General features: G+C 49.9%; 1 protein-coding gene and 1 long non-coding RNA gene across 2 annotated transcripts in view; one reads left to right on the forward strand and one right to left on the reverse strand.

Moving 5' to 3' along the window:
* The window catches only part of SPSB4 (splA/ryanodine receptor domain and SOCS box containing 4), an 86585-nt gene that overhangs the window by 55019 nt on the left and 9444 nt on the right, over nt 1-22122 (forward strand). The window lies entirely within an intron of this gene.
* On the reverse strand, nt 4791-6441 carry LOC147379207 (uncharacterized). The gene is made up of 2 exons (XR_015152609.1): nt 6180-6441; nt 4791-5072 (listed from the first exon to the last, which is right to left on the reverse strand). It is a non-coding gene; the product is annotated as an uncharacterized LOC147379207 (long non-coding RNA).

Consider the following 22122-nt stretch of genomic DNA (forward strand, 5'->3'; position numbering starts at 1 on the left):
GGGTGAGAAGAGGATGTTGCGCGGGGCTGGGAAGGGGCGTGCATGGGTGGACGGGACAGGCAGAAGCGGTCCAGGCAGGCCAGATTGGGGAGCAAAGGCAGGGAGGCTGGGAAGCACAAAGTCAGTGGGCGGATTCCCTGAGGGAAGCCTCCTGGGGACAGATTACGACCCAGACACACTGCTGACATCTCCCAGGTGGAGGCTGCTGACCAGTCCACAGAAGCTTCTTTGAGGGCCTCCCTGCCCCTGAGGATCTCCCCTGCAGGGCCAACAGCTGGCGTTGTTTTTGGCAGCTCAGAGTCTGGAAGCATGTGGGAGGAGATGGCCAGGCCTCATGGCCTGCACACAGGTGGCTGGTGTCAAGCGAGCAGGGCTTGTCTGCAGACCTTGCTGCCCAGACCTGGGCAGGGCCACCCATCACAAGCAAGCCTTTGTGGCCCCGGCTTACAAAACCAGCCAAATATGTTCCCTGTTGCTTTATGAGGTGCTAGCTCTGCCCATTCAACCCGGGAAAAATAAAGCGTCACATAATTTGCTCCGTTAGAGTTGAGAAGTTTGAAGTTAAGAGAATTCTGTGCCCCTGGAAAGGCCTGTCAGCCTGAGGGGGAGGGGCGGTCCCAGGACCCCAGCTCTGGAGGGGTGGAGGGCACCAGCCAAGCCAGCTGCAGGTTCTGCAGACAGAAAGAGTGAGGCCCGGAGCTTGGGAAGTCAGTCCTCGAGCCTGTGTTAGAAGAGGAGAGACCCTGTTCCCCAAGAATCTTTTTTTTTTTTTGAATGGGACTATAATTGCTTTGGACATCCCAGGTGGCGCTAGTGGGAAAGAACACCCCCCCCCAACCCTAGTGGGAAAGAACACCCCCCAACCCCCTCCTCCCGCTCTATACAGCGGCTTCCCCCCAGCTCTCTGTTTTACACATGGTAGTGTATATATGTCAGTGCTCATCCCCCAGTTCATCCCACCCTCCCCACCCCTCACCCTGAGAATCTTCTGTACAACCACACTTTGGGGACTGTTAGCCAGCTGCTCACCGGTGAGGTCAGGGAGCTCCCCGAGAAAGTGAATGGGGATTGTCCTGCAGACCCTCCTCACAGAGCAGAGAGGATTCTAGAAGGGCTTCAGAACCGAGGTGCATGATGGGGGGAATGACGTGCACTGAGGTTGAAAAACATCAGCCTTGGACAGCGAGCAGGTGGGCAGCCGCGGACATCCTGGCATTCCTGCAGGGCTTCCAGGGAGTTCTCACACCCCCTACAGACTCCCTACAGTTTCACTGGTAGACGTGCCTCCCTTCCGCCTCTAATACGAAGTGTCCTTTATCGAGTGTTTGCCATCTCATGCCGTGCATTTCAGTAGGTGCCTTCATTCCTTTAGCTGAGACCTACAGACCACTGCATGCTAGCCCTGGTGATGCGGCAAGGAAATTCCTCACAGCAGCCCTGTCCAAAGTAGGAGTGAACCCATGGTTACAGAGGGGCTGTGGAGCTCAAAGAGGAGTGACTTGCAGAGACACGCATCTGAGACCTCCACTGAGACACGGCAGAGCTGGGTTTCACACAGGCCAGTCTGACTTCAAAGCCTGGCTTCACTCCCTGCTCAGCAGGGTTAGAAAGAGGCAAGCAGTTGGTGAAGAGGAGACAATGTATGTAGCCTGCCTATAATCTTTTGGTTTGTCCCGGAGGTTCTATTCAAGTTAATCATAATTTTATATGCTGATTATCGTTTGAGACGATGCTTTTATGTAAAAGCAAATCCACGAGGCCCGCTTCCTGCCACACAGAAATGTGGTGACTCCATATCGCCACCTGGTGGCAGAGCCTTCTCATAGCGGGAAGAGAGATTTTGAAGAGCAAAGACTTAACCAGACAACAGCTGCTGGGAGTGGGCGGGACTCCTTGTTGGAAGTGAGAACTCATGGGCCCTAGTCCATCTCTGGACCCGCCCCGCTGGCACTGAGCCGCTTCAGCTCTCCGGACAGCAGATCCTTGGTTGTGCAGCTCCTGCATGGACTGGTATTCCTGGAGAGCCCCTCTAACAACAGACGTTCCGTGGCTCTTCTCTCTCTCTCTCTTTTTAAAAATGATAGCTGTATATATATTTATTTGGCTGCGCTAGGTCTTAGTTTTGGCATGTGGGATCTAGTGCCCTGACCAGGGATCAAACTCAGGCCCCCTGCATTGGTAGTTCAGAGTCTCAGCCACTGGACCACCAGGGAAGTCCCTGTTGTCGTTCTTATGTTGCACTAAACTTGAAACAAACAAAAAAAATGCTCAGGTAGTTTTTGAGGCGCCAGAGGGGAAGCCGATTTGGGCAAGTAGGACTTTCTGGAGCCCTCAGGCCACTCTGTAAAGGTGGCACCTTTTCCTACAAGTGAGCAGCTTTGTCCTCTGACGGCTCTCACTCTGGGATCCTCTCAGACTCCAGGCCATGATGAACACTTCTTCAATTATGGTTTCCTCAGGGTATATGCCAGTCAATCTTAAGGGAGACCAACCCTGAATATTCAATGGAAGGACTGATGCTGAAGCTGAATCTCCGGTATTTTGGTCATCTGATGTGCACAGACAACTCATTGAAAAAATCTCTGATGCTGGGAAAGACTGAGAGCAGAAGGAGAAGAGGGTGTCAGAGGATGAGATGGCTGGACAGCATCACCGATGCAATGGACATGAACTTGGGCAAACTCCAGGAGATGGTGAGGGACAGGGAGGCCTGGTGTGCTGCAGTCCATGGGCTTGCAAAGAGTCAGACTGGCCTACTGAACAACAACAGGGTATATGCCCAGTAGTGGGATTGTTGGGTCATATGGGAGTTTTATTCCTAGTTTTTTAGGAAATCTCCATACTGTCTTCCATAGTGGCTGTATCAATTTGCATTCCCACCAACAGCACAAGAGGGTTCTCTTTGCTTCACACCCTCTCCAGCATTTACTGTTTGTAGATTTTTTGATGATGGCCATTCTGACCTGTGTGAGGTGATACCATGGTGTATTTTTGTTTTGCATTTCTCTAATAATGAACAATGTTGAGTATCTTTTCATGTGTTTATTAGCCATCTGTTTAGATCTTCTGCCCACTTTTTAATTGGGTTGTTTGTTTTTCTGGTTTTGAGCTGCATGAGCTGCTTATATATTTTGGAGATCAATCCTTTGGCAGTTGTTTAGTTTGCTATTATTTAATAATGTGCTTTTATCACTGTGACTACTCCTGGGGTGAATCTGGCTTCAACTTCACCTGTATCCAGGGTTCAGACACTGTCACCAGGATCTAGATCGGGTTTCTATTTCTCAGCCTGATCTTGAGTGGCCTCAGCCTGCAGCAGCTTGAAACAGGATCTGAGTTTCCCAACCAGAGATTGAAGTCAGGCTGCAGCAGTGAGAGTGGTAAATCCTAACCACTAGAGCACCAGGGACAGTGGCCAGTGACAAGCCCCTGGCCCAGCAGCTTTGGAGAAATGAATTTCCATAAAGAGATGGAAAGTAGTAAAACAAGTAAAGTGTTTATTAGGAGGAAAAAAAAGAGTACTTGTGAATAGACACACATGGGCAGACTCAGAGAGTCATGTGCTGGTGGTAGTTTAAATCACTTATATGGGGCATTGCTTCTGGATTTCCTTTGGCCAGTCATCTTACTTTGGTTATGAGTCCATATTTGGTTTAACTCACTCCTCACCTGTGTGTGTGCATCTCTTAGCCAAGATGAATTCTAGTTAAGAGGCTGATGGGGAGTTTGACATCACTTACTATGGGATGATGCCCCCTCCCTTGTTGACCTCAAAGGGCTTCCCAGGTGGTGCTATGGTAAAGAACTACTAATGCAGGAAACACAAGAGACCCAGGTTCGATCCCTGGGTCAGGGAAGATCTCCTGCAGAAGGAAATGGCAACCCACTCCAGTATTCTTGCCTGAGAAATCCCATGGACAGAGGAGCCTTGCAGGCCACAGTCCATGGGGTCACAAAGACTGGAATATGACTGTAGCAACTTAGCCTTTTGGCACATGCGTAGTTGGGAAGGTCTCCTTCACCTCGAGAATGAGAAATGTGTGCTGTCTTAACTTCTAGGGCTTCCCAGGTGGCACTAGTGGTAAAGAATCTGCCTGACAGTGCAAGAGATGCCAGACACAGGTTTGATCCATGGGTAGGAAAGATTCCTGGAGAAGGAAATGGCAAGTCACTCCAGTATTCCTGCCTAAAAATTCCATGGACAGCTCCAGTCCCTGGGGTTGCAAAGAATCTGACACAGCTGAGCACTTAGCACCTTTATCTTTTATCTTGACAGGACTCAGCTCCTCCTTGTTCCTGCTGTTATCTTTATCTCGGAGTATCTATCCTCAGGGGACAAACTCCAGCTGCTCAGCCTGGGGCCCAGCTATGTCTTGTCTCAACCCCTTCTTCCTTCAAGCCTTAGGGGTGTCTTATGTGGCTTTAGGTCTTCATACTCTCAACCTACATGAAAAGACATGAAAAGTAAAGACAGCGATTCCACATCAATGCCACAGAGCATCATCCCTCAGCCCCTCCTACACACATTCTGGATGGAGGCCCATGGTTGGGCTCTTCTTTCTAGGGTCTCAAAACAACCACAGGAGCCCCTTGGAGGCACCCCTTCCCTCCTGATCCAGCATGCTTATGCCCTGGAATGCATTCTGATTGGCTCCATTTGGGTCACATGACCCTCCCTCAACCAATCACATGGCCACTGGATTGGAATGTGCTCACTGTCTCAGCCCCTGTCACAGGCTCCACCCATGGGCCTGGGAGGGGGCCAAGTCTCAGAAACAAACACACTCCACAAGGGAATCCAAAGATGTTTTACTTAAGGATGAAGTAAAGAATGCTGGAGGCAAAACCATCAGAAATCCATTAGTAACTAATGTAAGGGTTAGTAGAATGAAGGTTTACAAAAGATTGATCTTTCAGATAAATCAGGGTGATTATCAGGGCTGTATTTCTGATAGCATCACTTCATTTGCCTGGGAAGTTTCGTTTGGTAACAACTGTATCCTGTCCTCTCGTGCTGCCATTCACAGAGGACAGTCACTCTGAAGACAGATTTCAGTGGTGACTTCAGAGACCTGAAAGAAGAGAGGTGTTTCCTTAGGGTTTCAGGATTTACACATGGGCCTTGCAAGTGAATATCTTGGACTTCCCTGTAGCTCAATGCAGGAGACCAGGGTTCAATCCCTGGGTCAGGAAGATCCTCTGGAGAAGGGAATGGCAATCCACTCCAGTATTCTTGCCTGGAGAATCCCATGGACAGAGAAACCTGGCGGGCTACAGTCCATGTGGTCACAAAGTCGGACACAACTGAGCGACTGACACACACACTTGCATTTGACTGTCTGGCTATAACCATCGGAGCTTCCTTACACATCCTCCTCTGCTCTTGGATGTTCACTGGGAGACTTGTTTATCTAGAGTGGGCTTCTCTCACTGTTCTGCCCTGCTGGGGCTGATGTTTAAAATTCCAGACAAAAAATATAAAATAAAATTCCAGATAGAGTTCCAAATAGGCAGGGCTTTAGGGACCTGGTCCAAGCCCCCTCCACTGGTATAGATGGGGACCAGAGAGGATCAGGGGGACCCTGGGCTAAGTCCCTCATGGGACTGTGGATGGGACCAGTGAGGGTCAGGGCCTTGCTGAGTTTATCCAGGCAGTTAAATTGCAAAGCCAAGACACTCCCTGGGAGTGCTTTCTCTGGGGTGCCTCATTAGCATGGGATTCCTGAGCGTGCAGGCAGGAAGGCAACTGAAGTGAAGGCCTGGATGACACCTTTGTGGTGAACAGTCCACAGAATCAGTTTTCCCCAATCAGGCAGGCCCCTCACAGTGGGGTTGCTGGTACCTCTACTGCAAGTACTTCTTCCTACAGCTTCCAGATGGCGCTAATGGTAAAGAACCCATCTGTCAACGCAGGAGACATGAGATGGAGGTTCAGTCCCTGGGTGGGGAAGGTACCGTGGAGTAGGACAATGGCAACCCACTCCAGTATTCTTGCCTGGAGAATCCCATGGGCAGAGGATCCTGGAGGACTACAGTCCATGGGGTCACAAAGAGTAGTGACTAGGCACGCGTACTAAATATATTCATTAGGCTTAATTAAAACAATAACGTTAAGTCCCCTGCCCACCCGTTTCCAGCCACCCTCCCCAGAAGCAACCAGCGCTTGTCAGATTTCTCACATTTTCTTCTGAGATATTTTTCCAAACAATGCAAACAGCAGCATTGCCCTCGCTGCTGCGGTGCACCCTGCTTTCTTCACTGCCTGGATCTTAGAGGTGACTCAGCACACAATGGGCTTCTTCCTTCTTCCTGATGCTGGTGGGAGTTCCGATGCCCCGCTCGTGCATTTAGAGTTTAGAGACCTTTCGCCCCCACTCCTGTTAGTGGAGAAGGCCAGAGGCCCAGAGGGTGGAAAGCTCCCCCTCCCCCACGTCTCCCAGCTGTCTAGCGACTGATTCAGGACTGAAACTCAAATCTTCTGCCCTCCCATCTACCAAGGGCCAGCCAGGCCCACCTCTCTGCCTCTCCGGTCCTCATTTGTCAGACCAGCGATTGGAAAGGGGTGGGGGTGAGGCTGCCGTTTGGGGCGGTCATTATAGACCATTGGTGGACTTAGCTCCACGTCTTACGGCGTGGTTCCAGACTTCCTAGGAACCTTCAGCCGTGTGCCCTCCCCTCCGCCTGTCCCTTCGCCTCCTCCTTCCCACCTTTGCGGCAGCAGCCCCGCGTCCAGCCTCTGCCCCAACCCTAGCTCAGCAGCGGTCACTATGACAACGCGGGCCTTCCTTCCAAAAGTGGCATTCCAGGTATTTTATTTTGAGCCCCAATTAAGCAGGGCAGGCTGCCGGCAGGGAGCGAAGCAGGGAAGTGTGTTTTATGGCCTGTGAGAGAGCCCGGGTGCTATTTATAGCTCCTTAATCGGTGTTGCTAAATGGGGTCTTAATACAAGTCCTGAGGCAACTGCGCATTCTCATCACGGAGAATCTCCTCCCCGCAGCCTCTCTCCCTCCATCTGGTGGTCCTTCTCGGAGGCACCGATGCCTCCTCTGTGCTCAGCAGCTGTCAGCAGGCTGCCTGGCCCTCTTGACCCCTTCTTGATACAGGCGGGCCCTTTACAGCCTTTGGAGATATTGGGTCCACAGCTGTCACTTCCATCAGGAACCTGGAGTCCTTGTGCAGCTGTTTGTCTCAGGGCTGGAATTCTGCCCCCTCATCGCGCTCCCCGACCCCATCCTCTCCATCAATGCCGGGGTGGATCAGGGACACCTATGACTCAAAACATCAGCTGCTGCTACTACTGCTAAGTCGCTTCAGTCGTGTTCAACTCTGTGCGACCCCGTAGACGGCCTCCTACCAGGCCCCCCTCTCCCTGGGATTCTCCAGGCAAGAACACTGGAGTGGCTTGCCATTTCCTTCTCCAATGCATGAAAGTGAAAAGTGAAAAGTGAAGTCGCTCAATCCTGTCCGACTCTTAGCGACTCCATGGACTGCAGCCCACCAGGCTCCTCCATCCATGGGATTCTCTAGGCAAGAGTACTGGAGTGGGGTGCCATTGCCTTTTCTGCAAAACATCAGAAACATCCAGAAAATCTTCTCCATGCATACCTCATGGGTTAACAGTCATTTCAGTTATTTAAAAGGAGCAAGGTAGCTATTACTGCCTCCACCCACTCCCTCCCTCCCCGTCACCATTCTTTACCCCAGGGGAATTCATGCCCAGCATGGGAAAAGGTCAACTGATGTCACTGCCAGGCACCACTAGGAGCTTTACTTGTGCCACCTGATTCAGTCTTCACACTGGTTGTTTACAGAGAAGGAGGCTGTACCAGTCAGGATGGGCCAGGTCTTGCTGCTGTAATAGACAAGCCCCAAGTCACTTATGTCAAACAACCGAGATTTATTTGTCTTTGCCCTTGTGCATGCTCATCCCTGATCCCCTGGAAGCTCTATTCTGCAAAGTCTGTGTCCTCACTTCAGGTCCAGGGCAGAAGGAACAGCCCCTAATGGTCACCAACCAGTGACACGCACTTCCACTTATTAGCCAAAGTAAGACTCATGGTTGCACCTAACTTCAGTAAGTGGGGAAGGGCATGATGACCCTGTACGCAGAGGATGAGAGCTAGAAAATTTGAGAACAGTCCTCTAACAACCTCTGGAGAAGTCGAGGGGTCAGGGTGAAGCGATTTACCAGAGTCCACAGCTCATAAGTGGCAGAGCAGGGAGTTGAGCACTCAGCTGTTTCTCCCAGAAGTCTGTGCTGTTTCTCCATGTTTAGATGGGGGCTCTCAAGTCAGACCTCTGGCTTGAATCCTATCTCCAGTACTCACCAGCTGCATCACCCTTGCTCAGCAAGCCACTCCTCCACTTAGAGCCTCATTTCTCTGTCAGATGAAGATGCTAGCACAGGGCGATGTTCTGAAAAAACAAAACTTCATTTCTAAGTTTAGGGCAAACTCCTTTGACGGCCAGATCAACCAGCACTGATGTGAGGCTATTTTTAGTAATTTCTATTTCACTCAGTGTGAATATTCATAGGTTTTGCTGTAGAAATATCAACGTGTGTGATTGCAAGCACTGCCCCAGTCCCCTGGGATGTTAGGCAACAAATGGCATGTGCACCTAATTACTAAACTCTGAAACTCTCTGAATTCCCAAACCACCTGTCCCAGGGTTTTGGATAAGGGACCACAGATCTGTCACACCTCCCTCAAGGGGTTGTTTTGAGCATGAAGGGAGAATGTGTGAGCATGTGTTAGAAATTCGGAGCACAGGCCCAGCACACATTTAAGTGCACAGTCACCGGGGTTGTGCTGGGTCACTAGGTTGCACTGATGAGGCAGGAAAGAGCTGAAACCAAAGCAGGAGTACAGTGGGTGTTCCTGTTAGCACATGATTGAAATCACTCCATCACCCTGTTCCTAAGCATTATGTCCTAGTCAGTAGAGGTTTTTTAGGACCTCACAGATCCTTGAGTGTGCTTGTGGAAGGATTCATGCTAACAGCAAATAGGATGCTTGTGCAGGTCCCCGGAAAACACAACATACTTCGTAAATCTAAGGTATTGTTCTCACTCATTAAATTAAAAGCAAAGGGTGTGCTTTTGCCAGCCATGGGACGAGAGTCTGAGGTTTTGTCTTATCACTCACTTCTTAGTATCTCACTCAGAATCGTGGACTTTGCAAGAGGGTTCCAAAACCCTATTTCTCCAAAGTTCCCAAGGCCCCACCTTAAGGTTGGAAACTGGGACCTCACCCTCCAAGCAGCTTCCTTCCTATCTGCTAAATAGACTGGGGTTCTATGTAAAATTTCATTTGGCAAAAGGATTCTCGTGCTTTGGCAAAGAGACCTGCCCTTCCCCTTCACAGAGGCTGAAAACTGTCATCGTGGGTGCCCCTTAGACTCGGGTTAAAACTGCCTGGGTTGGAATCTCAGCTCTCTAGTTGTGTGACCTTGGCCTGTTATAATCCCCCTGTGATACACTTGCCTCATCTATAAAAGAAGACGTTGATGATTGTGGGAATTAAATAAGTTAATTTATGAAAGTTCTTAAAATAGTGCCTATTACAGTACACACACTAGAAATGCTGTTATTATTATTATTATATATGTTATTAACATCACAATGAGTTTGTGGCAGAGTCAGACCTGGATAAGACTTCAAGAGTCTTATCCAACTTATTGCAAGTTTTTGAAAATAAGAAGTGGTGAGGATATGGAGAAATTGCTGATGGGAATGTACAGCAATGTGACTGCCGTAGAAAACAGTCTAGCGGCTCCTAAAGAAATTAAACATGGAATCAACGTGACCCAGCAGTTCCACTTCTAGATGTATGTGTGTATGTGTGTGTGCATGCTAAGTTGCTTCAGTCGTGTCCAACTCTTTGTGACCCCATGGACTGTAGCCCGCCAGTCTCCTCTATCCATGGAGATTCTCCAGGCAAGAATACTGTAGTAAGTTGCCATGCCCTCCTCCAGGGGATCTTCCCGACCCAGGTATTGAACTTGCATCTCTTATGTCTGCTGCATTAGCAGGCGGGTTCTTTACCACTAGTGCCACCTGGGAAGCTCTAGGTGTATACCTGAAAGAAATGCAAAGATTCTTAAACAGATACTTATACACTGATATTCATAGAAGCACTGATCACAATAGCCAAAAGATGAAAATACACCCCAAAATGTCCGTCAGTGGATGAGTGAATATGGGTATATCATACAATGGAATATTATCAATATTTAGCCATTAAAAGGAGCGAAATTCTGATACATGCTGCAGCATAGTTCAGTTCAGTTCAGTTGCTCAGTCGTGTCCGACTCTTTGCGACCCCATGAATTGCATCACGCCAGGCCTCCCTGTCCATCACCAACTCCCGGAGTTCACTCAGACTCACGTCCATTGAGTCAGTGATGCCATCCAGCCATCTCATCCTCTGTCGTCCCCTTCTCCTCCTGCCCCCAATCCCTCCCAGCATCAGGGTCTTTTCCAATGAGTCAACTCTTCGCATGAGGTGGCCAAAGTATTGGAGTTTCAGCTTCAGCATCGTTCCTTCCAAAGAACACCCAGGACTGATCTCCTTTAGGATGGACTGGAACATAGATGAACCTCAAATACATTATGCTGACTGAAGAAAGCCACATACAAAAGTCACGTGTTGTATGATCCCGTTTAACAGAATAGATCAGTTCATAGAAAAAGAACACAGATTAGTGATACCCAGGAACTGGGGGAAGGAGGACTGTGGAGGAAATGCCTAACGGATACAGGGTTTCCTTTGAGGGTAATGAGAAGGGTTTGGAATGAGACAGAGGTGGTGGTGGCATAACATTGTGAATGTGCTAAATGCCACTGAGTCACTTTAAAGTGGTTCCTTTTATATTATGGAAAAGTGTTAGTCGTTCAGTCTTGTCCGACTCTTTGCAACCCCATGGACTGGATTCCTCCTGGCTCCTCTGTCCATGAGATTTTCCAGGCAAGAATATTGGAGTGGGTTGCCAATTCGTACTCGAATGTTACGCAAACTTCTCCTTAATTAAAAAAATAAAATTCAGTGCAAGGAAGTTGTCCCCAGGCTTCAATCAACAGGCTAGCTGTATGCATGCAGGAAATATCCCAGGGGTGAACTTAATCACTGTGAGCATGGTACGGGGGAAGCACCTTTCACTTCCCAAGACCCCCAGGAAGCTGTGCACTTCTCAGATTGAGGGCGTCTGACTCATTTCCAACTCTCCAGCACCTGGTTTGGCACACAGCAGTTCCTCAAGAAATGCAGGATTCCTGAGGATCATCAACAAAAACAATGCACATCAGTCTGCCTTCCCCACCCTCTATGGTTTTGTGTTGGCAGCTCAGCCTCCGTGCTTGTTTTCCTCACTGGGAAATAACCCAGGACGTGGTACCATGCCTATACTCACTGTGTCGGCCCGGTGAGATGATGTGTCTAAGCCGGACCGGGCTAGGCTCAGCCCAGAGGCAGGGCTCAGCAGAGGGCAGCTGCTACTTGCCTTAGGTTATTATTATTGTTATTTTAATCGGGGAAGAAATCTTTTAGTTCCCCACCTTTCAGTCAGTTCAGTTCAGTCGCTCAGTCATGTCCAACTCTTTGTGACCCCATGAATCAAAGCACGCCAGGCCTCCCTGTCCATCACCAACTCCTGGAGTTCACTCAAACTCATGTCCATCGAGTCAGTGATACCATCCAGCCATCTCATCCTCTGTCATCCCCTTCTCCTCCTGCCCCCAATCCCTCCCAGCATCAGAGTCTTTTCCAATGAGTCAACTCTTCGCATGAGGTGGCCAAAGTACTGGAGTTTCAGCTTTAGCATCATTCCTTCCAAAGAACACCCAGGGCTGATCTCCGTTAGGATGGACTGGGCCTCTCAAGAGTCTTCTCCAGCACCACAGTTCAAAAACATCAATTCTTTGGTGCTCAGTCTTCTTTATGGTCCAACTCTCTGTCTAGGTTTGTCATAGCTTTCCTTCTAAGGAGCAAGTATCTTTTAATTTCATGGCTGTAATCACCATCCTCAGTGATTTTGGAGCCCAAGAAAATCTGTCACTGCTTCTACTTTTTCCCCTTCTAATTGCCATGAAGTTTTTGCCATCACCTCATATAATTACCATTTCTTATTTGTACTTTTGAGATCTATCCCCTAGCAACTTGCAAGATTATTAATAACTTTATTAATACTGTATTAATAACACAATATTATTAGGTTGTTATTATTATTCAAGGTCAAAGGGATCTGGTTTTGCCACACCTTGAACTAAGGGATTTTTCTGCATTTTTCTCAGCTCACAATCAAAAAAGTTGATTTTGTCCATCATTTTTCTCTATAAATATGTTTCTGTTCATAACCCTCTACTATCTGCAACTCCTTGTCTGGAGTAAAATAAGAAATGTGAAGTTGTCTGATTTTACAGGAAAATGGGTATTATAGGCGGCTTATACCCAATGCAGAAGTGTTCTGGGCACTGAGGGGTGTCTTTTGAGGAACACAGACTCTGGAGCCCACGGCTCTGCCTATTCCCAGAAGGCATGAGCCCTCTCTGCATTTGAGCCTCCTTGGCTCTAATGTGGGCACACAGGGCATGTGCAGAGGTGCTGAGGACTAAGCAGACTACCCAGGGGCAGTACTCGCACAGCACCTGCGGTGTGAACTCCATATCTGCTGTAGTGGTGGTGGTACCAGTACCATCCTCCAGTGGGGGTCTTTGCAGTACCCCCGACTCCTGTTGTCCTCATGCTGGCACACACCAGCCTGGTACCCACGTGGAGAACTGGAGGGGAAGAGGGAGTGGGTGTATCTGGTGAGATCTGCCCAGTCTGGACTCTCAAAATCCATGCTGAGACTGCAGAGAGAAAACGGGGTTTTGTGAAGCTCGGGTTTGCTTGTTTGTTTTTACATATAATTGTGGATATTATGGCCATGGACGGACAGTGAGCAAATTTCTGGGTCCACTGGAGTTTGTGCCTCTGTGGTTGGATCAGACATTCTGGCAGCTCATGGGGGATGTGCCTCTGTGGTTGGGTCAGACCTTCTGGCAGCTCATGGGGGATGAGCTGCCCCCGAGTGGCAGGTCCCAACTTCCCATCACTGTGGTAGGTAAGCTTCACTCCGCAGTAGAGGTGACATTGCCAGTCTAGGGCTGTGTCTGGGCCTAGAAATATTTTGTGTGGCCATCCTAAATTACAGTAACTCAGACATGTCACATAAACATTTTGAATTCTTGGCTTTTTTGGAAAGGGCAGGGAATCTGGTAAGGGGGGCCCACACTCCTGCTGGGAGCTGAGGTCTGAGCTGAGCAGTGGCCTCTGGTGTGTGTCTCCGGTGTCTGTGGGTGCCACCACCCTCCCCCTGCCCGCCGCTCCCATCTGCTCCACACTGGTCCCTTAGGGTACCTGCCTGGCTGTGAGGCATTGGAGTTTGCAGCCTCTGGTTTAAAACACAGATGTACTTGTGATACTAGAAGTGGTTTTCATTCATGCACTGGTGGTCATTAGCTTTTTAAGAAATTGTTTAAAAACAAGAAGTCATTTTCCTTGAAACTAGAAGTAGAAATAGAGTGGTCGTTTCTAAATTTACTAGCTATTATCCCTTATCAGAGCTCTTCACATACTGAAAATATTCATTTGCAGATCTCATCATTTACCACTTCTTAGTAGACACAATCTTCTTCTTCCAGAGCTATTCCATAAACACGGGATTCCTCTTGAGTCTAACTGGATCTTTTGACTAAGGGAGCGGGGAGCCAGGGTGAGAAACCTCGGCAGACCCCATCCAAGAAGCCAGTGTACTCATCAGTTTCTCTTAGCTTAAGAAAAACAAGCTTCCCCCATCCTTCTCTGGGCCTGTTCTGAGCTCACACTGGGAAAGGTCAAATAAACACAATAAATCCATTAGATGGCCTTCATATTAAGCCCCTGGGCCTGATGCTGTTTAGCAAGAGGCTGAAGTGATGCTGTTTCCCAAGTGGAAGGAAGTTGGCCTGACCTTGGCGATTTGCTAGAAAACAGGAGTCAACTGTGCCAGCTGGCCTGAGTCGTTGGGAGGAGCTTAGTCCCAGAGCTGCGTGGGAAGGGGTGGGTGGTTCTGTGGTTGGACCTGGAATGGGGAGGCCCCCTCGTGTGGTCTGCACCTGTTTCCTTCTCCTCTCCAAGGTCTGCAGGCCAAATCCTGGACAGAACCAGGTGGATTGGGCAACCCATGAGTAACTGACCCCATAGGCGGAGCCCCTCACCTGGGCCACCTCACAGCTTACCTGCCAGCCAGGGCTGGACTTTGTTGGGCCAGGGGCCCATCATTGGTCCATTCAGGGGCCTCTAGTGCACAGACAGCAAGCTAGCACCACCGCCTGGAGCTGGGCCAGGGTCAGGGGCTCGGGGCGGGGGAGCACTGCCACCGAGCAATGGAGTCACCAGGGCTGCATTTCCAGTGCAGACTGTCACGCCACCTCCCAGGAGAGTTTGACTACAGAACATGCCCCGAACCACACTGCCTGAATTCCAGTCCCATTTTCACCACTTAACTGCGGCTTTCAGCCAGTTATCTGGGGCTTGGTTTCCTCAGTCTATAAATGGGCTCTCATGATAGCAGCTGCCTCACTGGGTCATAGTGAGGAGTACGTATAGTAAGATATAAAGTCCTTGGGACATCTCACGACATAGGAAGTACTAGGTAGGTTCTTGCTCTGACTGTTCATAACTATGATTATTTCCAAAAGTCCAACCAAAGGGCCCAGTAAGAACACCAAGATGGGCTTTGAAAACCTACCAATATTCACGCTTCTGATGAAAAGCCTGGAAGGAACGTCCCCCAAAGTAAAAGAGGCAGATGGACAGGGCTGGATCAGGGTCCCCTGGGGCTGGGTCCAGACCCCTGCTCCTAATGCACTGGCTGCTCTGGCCTGCTCAGACCTCTGGTCAGAATTATCTGTGGCTGTCGACACGCAAGCATCCCACACGGGGTGTCAGGGCCTAAGCTCACCACACCAGCTGTCTCTTTTTTTTTTTTTCTCCACCTTTTCCTAAAGGACTAACTGCTCTGAAAACAAATATATGCCAGGTCCTCTGCTGGGTGCCTCTGCCACCCTCTCATCCTCTCCGTGCTCCCCTGTGAGGCAGGGGTTATCACCCTTCTACAAAGGAAGCATCTGCCACGTGAGACCAGGATTAACTCCACATCTTCTCACCCCAGACCTGCGCTTCTCCTTTCTAGTGAAGTGATGTCTTCTCCTGAGCTATACTACATTCTCAGCAGGCGAGAGTGTAATTACCCATCAACTAGAATTTAACTGTAATTCGTCTTCCAGCCAAGCTCTCATTTGAGCCAGACTGAGGTCAGCTCGTGATTTCCCTCATTAGCTTTTGCCCTTTTTCCTTTTTTTTTGTTTTTAACAACTTCTGATGGGCTTCTTGGGTGGTGCTAGTGGTAAAGGACCCACCTGCCAATGCAGGAGACAAAGAAACGGGGGGTTTGATCCCCGGGTTGAAAAGATCTCCTGGAGGAAGGCATGGAACCCAGTCCATTATTCTTGCCTGGAGGATCCCATAGATGGAAGAGCCTGGCAGGTTATAGTCAATAGGGCTGCAAAGAGTTGGACACAACTGAAGCAATTTAGCACGCACACTCGAACTTCTGATACACAGCGTTGGTTGTTTGTTTATTATTAACCATAACCTTTGGTTGCAATACACTATCATCATTGATCCTGTGCATGGCCCTCTTTCATTCTGCTTTGGTGATTCCTGTATTTCTTTCTCTCTAATTTAATGCCACCATGAATCCATCAGCCACCTTAGGACTAGAACATTGACAACCAGGCACCTCTGTGCCTCCCTGGTCCAGCCTTGCCAACCCCCACACCCTGCCTCAAAGCCACCACTCCTGAATTTTGTATTTGCCATTCCTTGTAGATTTTTTTAGGCACATATAGTATGTGTCCAGATAATGCCTTGTTTAATTTAGTTCTCAGACTTCCTAGTTTGCGCCTTTCTGTTCCCCTACCACACTGTGTTCATTAGCACGTGGGTAGTGAAAGTGTCAGTCACTCAGTTGTGTACCGCTCTGAGACCCCATGGACTGTAGCCCACCTGGCTCCTCTATCCGTGGAATTCTCCAGGCAAGAATACTTGCCTGGAGTGGGTAGCCATTTCCTTCTCCAGGGGATCTTCCTGTCCCAGGGATTGAACCAGGGCCTCCTGCATTGCAGGCAGATTCTTCACCATCTAAACCACCAGGGAAGCCCGTTCATTACCATAATTTTAAGTAAACCCGCTCTCAGGCTGGCAACTCCTGCTCTCCGCACTCTCATTCTTCTTCTTTCAAAAGAGACACTTCAGGAGGAATGGGGGTCCCATCCCTGAGGGCCCCGACCTTGCCCTGGATGGGATGAGCACCCTGCTCCCCGCTTTGGTCTTCGTTGGACATGCTTCTTTCAGTAGGGGCAGCCGGGTTGTTCCCATGGCTGCAGCAGCAGAGAAAACTTAAGGGTGTTGGGATGACCCGTGGTGTAGGGTGCGTGCCAGCCAGGCCTCCTCCCGCTCCCCCAGGGCTCCTCTCCCCACATGACCAGGGGTTGTCCTAGCCCAGAGGCAGGGTGTCCAGCCATCGTGCGGCTCCCTGGGGCAGGCTCCAAACTGAAAACAGTCAGATTTTATGGGAAATTTTTTAGCTGAGTCAGGAGCATCCCTCCAGCTCCAGACCAAGGAGCCGCGCAGAGTGTTGCTAATTCTGTCTGCCTGCAGGAACCTTGCTGGAGGCTTCTTGAGCTGGGTGGTAGGAAAACTTTTAAATTCGTTCCTTGCACCAGAAGAGCTGGGCCATAGTTTACTTAGCAGAGATGAAGGCTCGCTGCAGCTGCCTCCCTTGCCCCAGACACCAGCCCCCCTATTCTCGTGTGCCCAACCCCCACGATGTCCAAAGCAGGGCCATGGGGCTGGGCACAAGGCAAGAGCCAGTCCCTGCCTGTGGGATCTCACAGTCCTCAGGGGCGAAGACGACGTCACCATGACATCAGGTGATGCCCAGATGTCACATGGGGTGGGTCCATCCCCAAATGCTCCCAGTCACGCAGATGGGCACTTGACTAAGACCCCTAGGGTACAGCCATTTCCAGTGAGAAATGGACACCGACTTATTTTAATTTAACAGACTAGATTTTCTCCAACAATTGATTGTTGTTGCCTCAAAGTATCTGCTGGAAAACTGTGAACTTTCCCCATGTTACACAAGAGAGATTCTTGGAACACATCTTAGAGGCATGCCTTCAGAGGCAACAAACATCCTTCTTACCCATCACTGGAGCTAACTCTTATTCAGCTAAGAGAGCTAAACTTCTCTTAATTGCTGCCTCCTCCAGGAAGCCGTCCTGGACACTCCGAGGCTGGCTTAGACGGCCCCTCTTACTGGCTCCCACAGCTCCCACTACAATTCCTTCTCTTATGCATAGACCCCACTGGGCTTATTTCAGTCTCCCTGTCCTGTCTGTCACCCTGTGAATCTCTGTGTGTCTGGCTGTGTACTCAGGACCTGCAAAGCACGTCTATACATAGAAGTCTGATGAATACATGCATGAGTGATGAGCATCAGTTGGACAAGACTTTATCCTCAGAGTCCACAAACATGACATTAGAACTCGGGTATCCCTCCAAACCCTTCTTGAGAAGGCTTTCATTAAAACAGTGATGTCTTTTGTGCCTTGGCTTCTCCATCTGCAGGATGGACCAGTGAAGTTATCTTCCATGGTTCAAGTTTGCTGCTGAAGCAGACTGGCCTTGGCCTCGTACTAGGGTGGAGGCTGAACTTGGAATCCTCTCCAGTACAGCTTCCCACACCCGAGCCAGGCTCTCAGAAGCTGGGCAGGAGATGGGAGCATCTTCCTTCTCCCCACTGTCTCCCAACCCCAGCACATAGAGGCTTCTCCAGGCTGCCTCTGCTTGGAGGTTGAGACTCCTCAACAGGGGCCAAGGCCATGAAGCCCCCAGGAGGGAACTCCCCAGCACCCTCCTGGAGCTATTCATTCATCCTCACAGCTGAAGGAGTGCAGCAGCTAACACCTCCTGGCTTTGGCGAGGCCAGGCATGGCTGCAGAGTAAGCAGAACAGCACCTCCAGCCCTACTGAGATCTTGGCCAGCAGGGCAGAGAGTATCAGTGGAGGAAAAATCCATAGACAGAGGATTCAGGTCAGCAGATCCCTTGTTCTTTTGACAGTTCTGTGGCTAAAATGAGCCTCACCTGGTACAGCCTCTGAGCTGCCAGCCTTGCCTTCCAAATAATAGCAGGTTGTAACCAGCTAGCCTCGGGCTTCCATGGTAGCTTAGCTGGTAAAGAATCTATCTGTAATGCAGGAGACCCCCATTCTATTCTTGGGTTGGGAAGATCCTTTGGAGGAGGGATAGGCTACCCACTCCAGTATTCTTGGGCTTCCCTGGTGGCTCAGATGGTAAAGAATCCGCCTGCAATGCAGGAGACTTGGATTCGATCCCTGGATTAGGAAGATCCCCTGGAGGAGGGCATGACAACCCACTCTAGCATTCTTGCCTGGAGAGTCCCCATGGACGGAGGAACCTGGTGGGCTGCATCCACTGGCTCTAAAGAGTTGGAGGTGACTACACACGCACCAGCCAGCCTCAGCATCACCTCCCCCAGGAAGCCTACCCGGCCTGTGCCAACAGCTTGGGAGCCACGACCCTGGGTTTCCAAGCCTCCCCAGCATGTATCTCACAGGTCTCCTTGGCCTTGCCATTCACTTTTTCTTGTGCACTGAAGCCTAATTTGATTGGGTTCAGTCAGAGTCCTTTCACTGCCAAGATGAAATGCGACTTATGTTCCGCCAAGCGTCAGCTGGTGGAAAGGACCCCCAGCCTTCTTGCCAATCCACTTGCCGCACTGGTAGAAGCTGAGGCCCTGAGGAGGACGGGAAGGCCGCTCTGCCAGATGGTGGCCGAGGCCAGCCAGAGCCCAGGGCTGCCAGCTGCTCGGTCACTTCCCAGTCAGCTGTGAGGTGGAACGGGACACACATGACCTGAATGCCAGAGTCTTCTTGTGCCCAGCTTGTTGTCCAGCTCCCAGCCCTGCACTTCCACTCCCCGGCCACCCCATCCCGCCTGCCCCCATACTCTTCGTCCCTGGGAATAATGAATTGCTCAGCTGGGTGAGGAGGGAGGCGAGGAAAAGCAGTGCTGATGGGCTGAGCCACAAAGAGCAAAGTAATGGCCACGGAGGGGAGGGGAGAGGCAGTGGCTGATCGGCAGTCACTGGGTTCCTGGAAGGGGCGTTGAGGGGCGATGCTGAGGTCCGTGGTGTGGCCCAGGACGTGGGCTGGAGGAGCGTGGCCCTGAGGATGAGGCAGTCCAGAACCAGGAGGTTGAGTGATTGAGAGGAATCCATTTTCAGGGGGTGGCAGGTATCGGTGGAGAGGGGACCAGGGAGGCCAGGCCAGAACCCCGACAGATGAGGGGCTAGAGGCCAGCAGATGACAGCTTTGAGGATCAGGAGAGGATGGAGCCAACTGGTGTGAGTCACAGAGGAGCTGGGACTTCTTACAGCAGATGGAGGCTGTAGAGCTTGGTGTGTGGCTGACGAAGCAAGGGGTCCTGCCCACCTCCTGCCCTGAGTCACCAACAGCCCCCGGGGAAGGCTGAGGGGTCAGGGGTGTCCTGGGAAAGGATGCTGGGTTCAGTTAGGGTGGGGTGCCATATCTGTGTGCAGCAGCACTTCCAGAGGGCACAGTGGAAGGTCTGAGGCTGGGGGAGCTGGGGCCTGGGGTCAGAGGTCAGGAGGCATGGAGCACTATGCGGGGCAGCACTTTAGAGACATGACAGCCGCTGGATGGAGGCTCTTTCAAGCATCACAATCTAATGGGTCTTCATATCACCTACTCTACCTTCCTTTGCTTCTGTGTTCCATTTACTCTCCCCATTTCCTGGAAGCTTGTGCCATCGTGTTTCTTGAATTCCTTTTTCATTTTGCTGGAGTATCTCCTGAAGTAACTTTCAGGCTGGGTGGGCAGAGACTCTTCTTTTAGAGCCACGGAACACATCTGAAAATGCAGCTGCTATTCACTCCACAGCAGTGTAGTTCCCCTCTGCTTGGGAGCACCGTGGAGTCTTTAGGTGAGAATCATTTGCTGCCGAGTCCTGGGTCAGGGAGCTGGTGGGTGGGCCAGCCCCTCGGGCACTTCCACCTCATAGACGTGTCTGTGCCCATGATGCTTGTTGGCATTGAACAAGCATCTGTTCATCTGAAGATGCTGCTTTTGTCCAGGCTGTAGTCACAACCTTTTTTTAATTGGAAAAACAGTGAAGCTTGCTAAGAGAAAACTCCAGATTCTATGAGCTTTCTAGATGTAAGCTGAGGTCTCTGTTGGCCGTGAGAAGGCTAGTTGGTAGAGGGGTGCTGTATTTTAGAAGTGAGCTGGTAATGACACATCCCTCCATTTGTATAGTTAGCTAAGTGGGTTGACACCTGACAGATGCAGTCCTCGAGGGTGGGGGAACCACCTCATTAGGGAGGAGGTGACACTTAATTTGAGTCCTGAAAGAAGACCTACAGATGTCTGGCAGGCAGTACAGGGAAGGGTGTTCTAGCTGAAGGAACAGCATGAAGGGAGACCTAGGGGCATGCAGGCAATGCTGTGAGTCCTTAGACACCAAAACCGTAGTCTGTGGAAAGTGATTAGTACAGTGCCTGACACGCAGAGTGTGGGTGTGCTTGCCCACATGTGTGTCTTCTCTTTCTTTCCCTGAAAACAAAGTGTCTATTCAAGTTCAGATTTCAGAGCTCTCACTGAAAGCTTCCCCCATCTACTGACCATCGTCTAAACTGTTTCAAAAGAATTTCATATCTTGACCTTTAAAATGTTCATCTTTTTTTTTTTTTTCAAAATATGATTGCAGGAATGGGGGTAGGGTGATAATTGGTATCTTGGCATCTCCCCACCATCAGCAGAGGAGGCTTCTAGGGGCCCAAATAAGGAGCTTAAGGCACCAAGTGCCTCGATCTCCACTGTTTCCTTCACATAGACCATCAAAACCAGAGGAGCTAATGCACCCATTTTATTGACAAGAAAACAGAGCTCCTGGGAAGTTTTGTAGGTCACGCAGCAGGTAAGTGGTGGAGAATTATCGAAAATTCAGCTCACTGGAGAACTTTGGAAATGATTGCCTTGTGGTATTTTTAGCACGGAACCAGACATCCAGCCCTGGCTCCAGTAAGTCTTCATAAAGAGTAGAGCATTGTCAATTAGGATGACGTACTGGGGCATTTTTAGGACCATAATAAGTAAATTATTTACTATTTTTAAAGGTTCCTCTTGGGCTGATGACATAAGACATACTGTAGAGAGAACGCCTTTGCAACAAGAGGCATTTTGTGTCATACCATCGTCACAAGGCATAGATGGAGGTGTTGCTACCCCCGTTTCACAGATGAGAAAAATGTGACTCTGGGAGGATGAGCCAGCTCTCTGGACCACTGGTGGTGAGAGCAGGAGCTGGGATTCCAAGCCAGCCCCTTCCACCGACTTTGTCTGGTGAGGGCAAAAGGTGGGAAGGTGGGAAGGTGCCTCGCTTGTGTTGTGGCCACACCCTCCCACCAGGGAGACAAGGCATTCCTAACTCAGCCAGTGATTAATTTTTTTAACATAAACTTGAAGTATAACGTATAGGATGAAAGTATACTAGTTTCAGGTGATTAAGCCTGATGGCTTTTACAAACTAAACACACTAGTATTGCCAGAACTCAAAATCAAGGAGCAGAACAATATCCAGTCCTCCCTAGTCACTGCTCCCCAGCATGCCCGATTTCATGCCCAATGTCACCACTGCCTGATTTCATCATCCTGCTATTGAGCTCTATGCAGATAAGGTTTCACCATAATGTACTTTCACTTCGAATTATTAAGAGTGGTTCATCCATTTTTTTTTAATGTAATTGTGGTTCCTTTGGGCTTCCCAGGTGGTGCTAGTGGTAAAGAACCACCTGCCAGTGCAGGAGACACAAGAGACCTGGGTTCGATCACTGGATTGGGAAGACCCCCCTGGAGGAGGAAATGGCAACCCACTCCAGTATTCTTGCCTGGAGAATCCCATGGACACAGGAGCCTGGCGGGCTACAGTTCAAAG

The sequence above is a fragment of the Bos grunniens genome, chromosome 1 (assembly GCF_055505025.1).
Source record: "Bos grunniens cultivar Pamir isolate PY7600 chromosome 1, Bosgru_T2T1.0, whole genome shotgun sequence".
Lineage (NCBI taxonomy): Eukaryota > Metazoa > Chordata > Mammalia > Artiodactyla > Bovidae > Bos > Bos grunniens.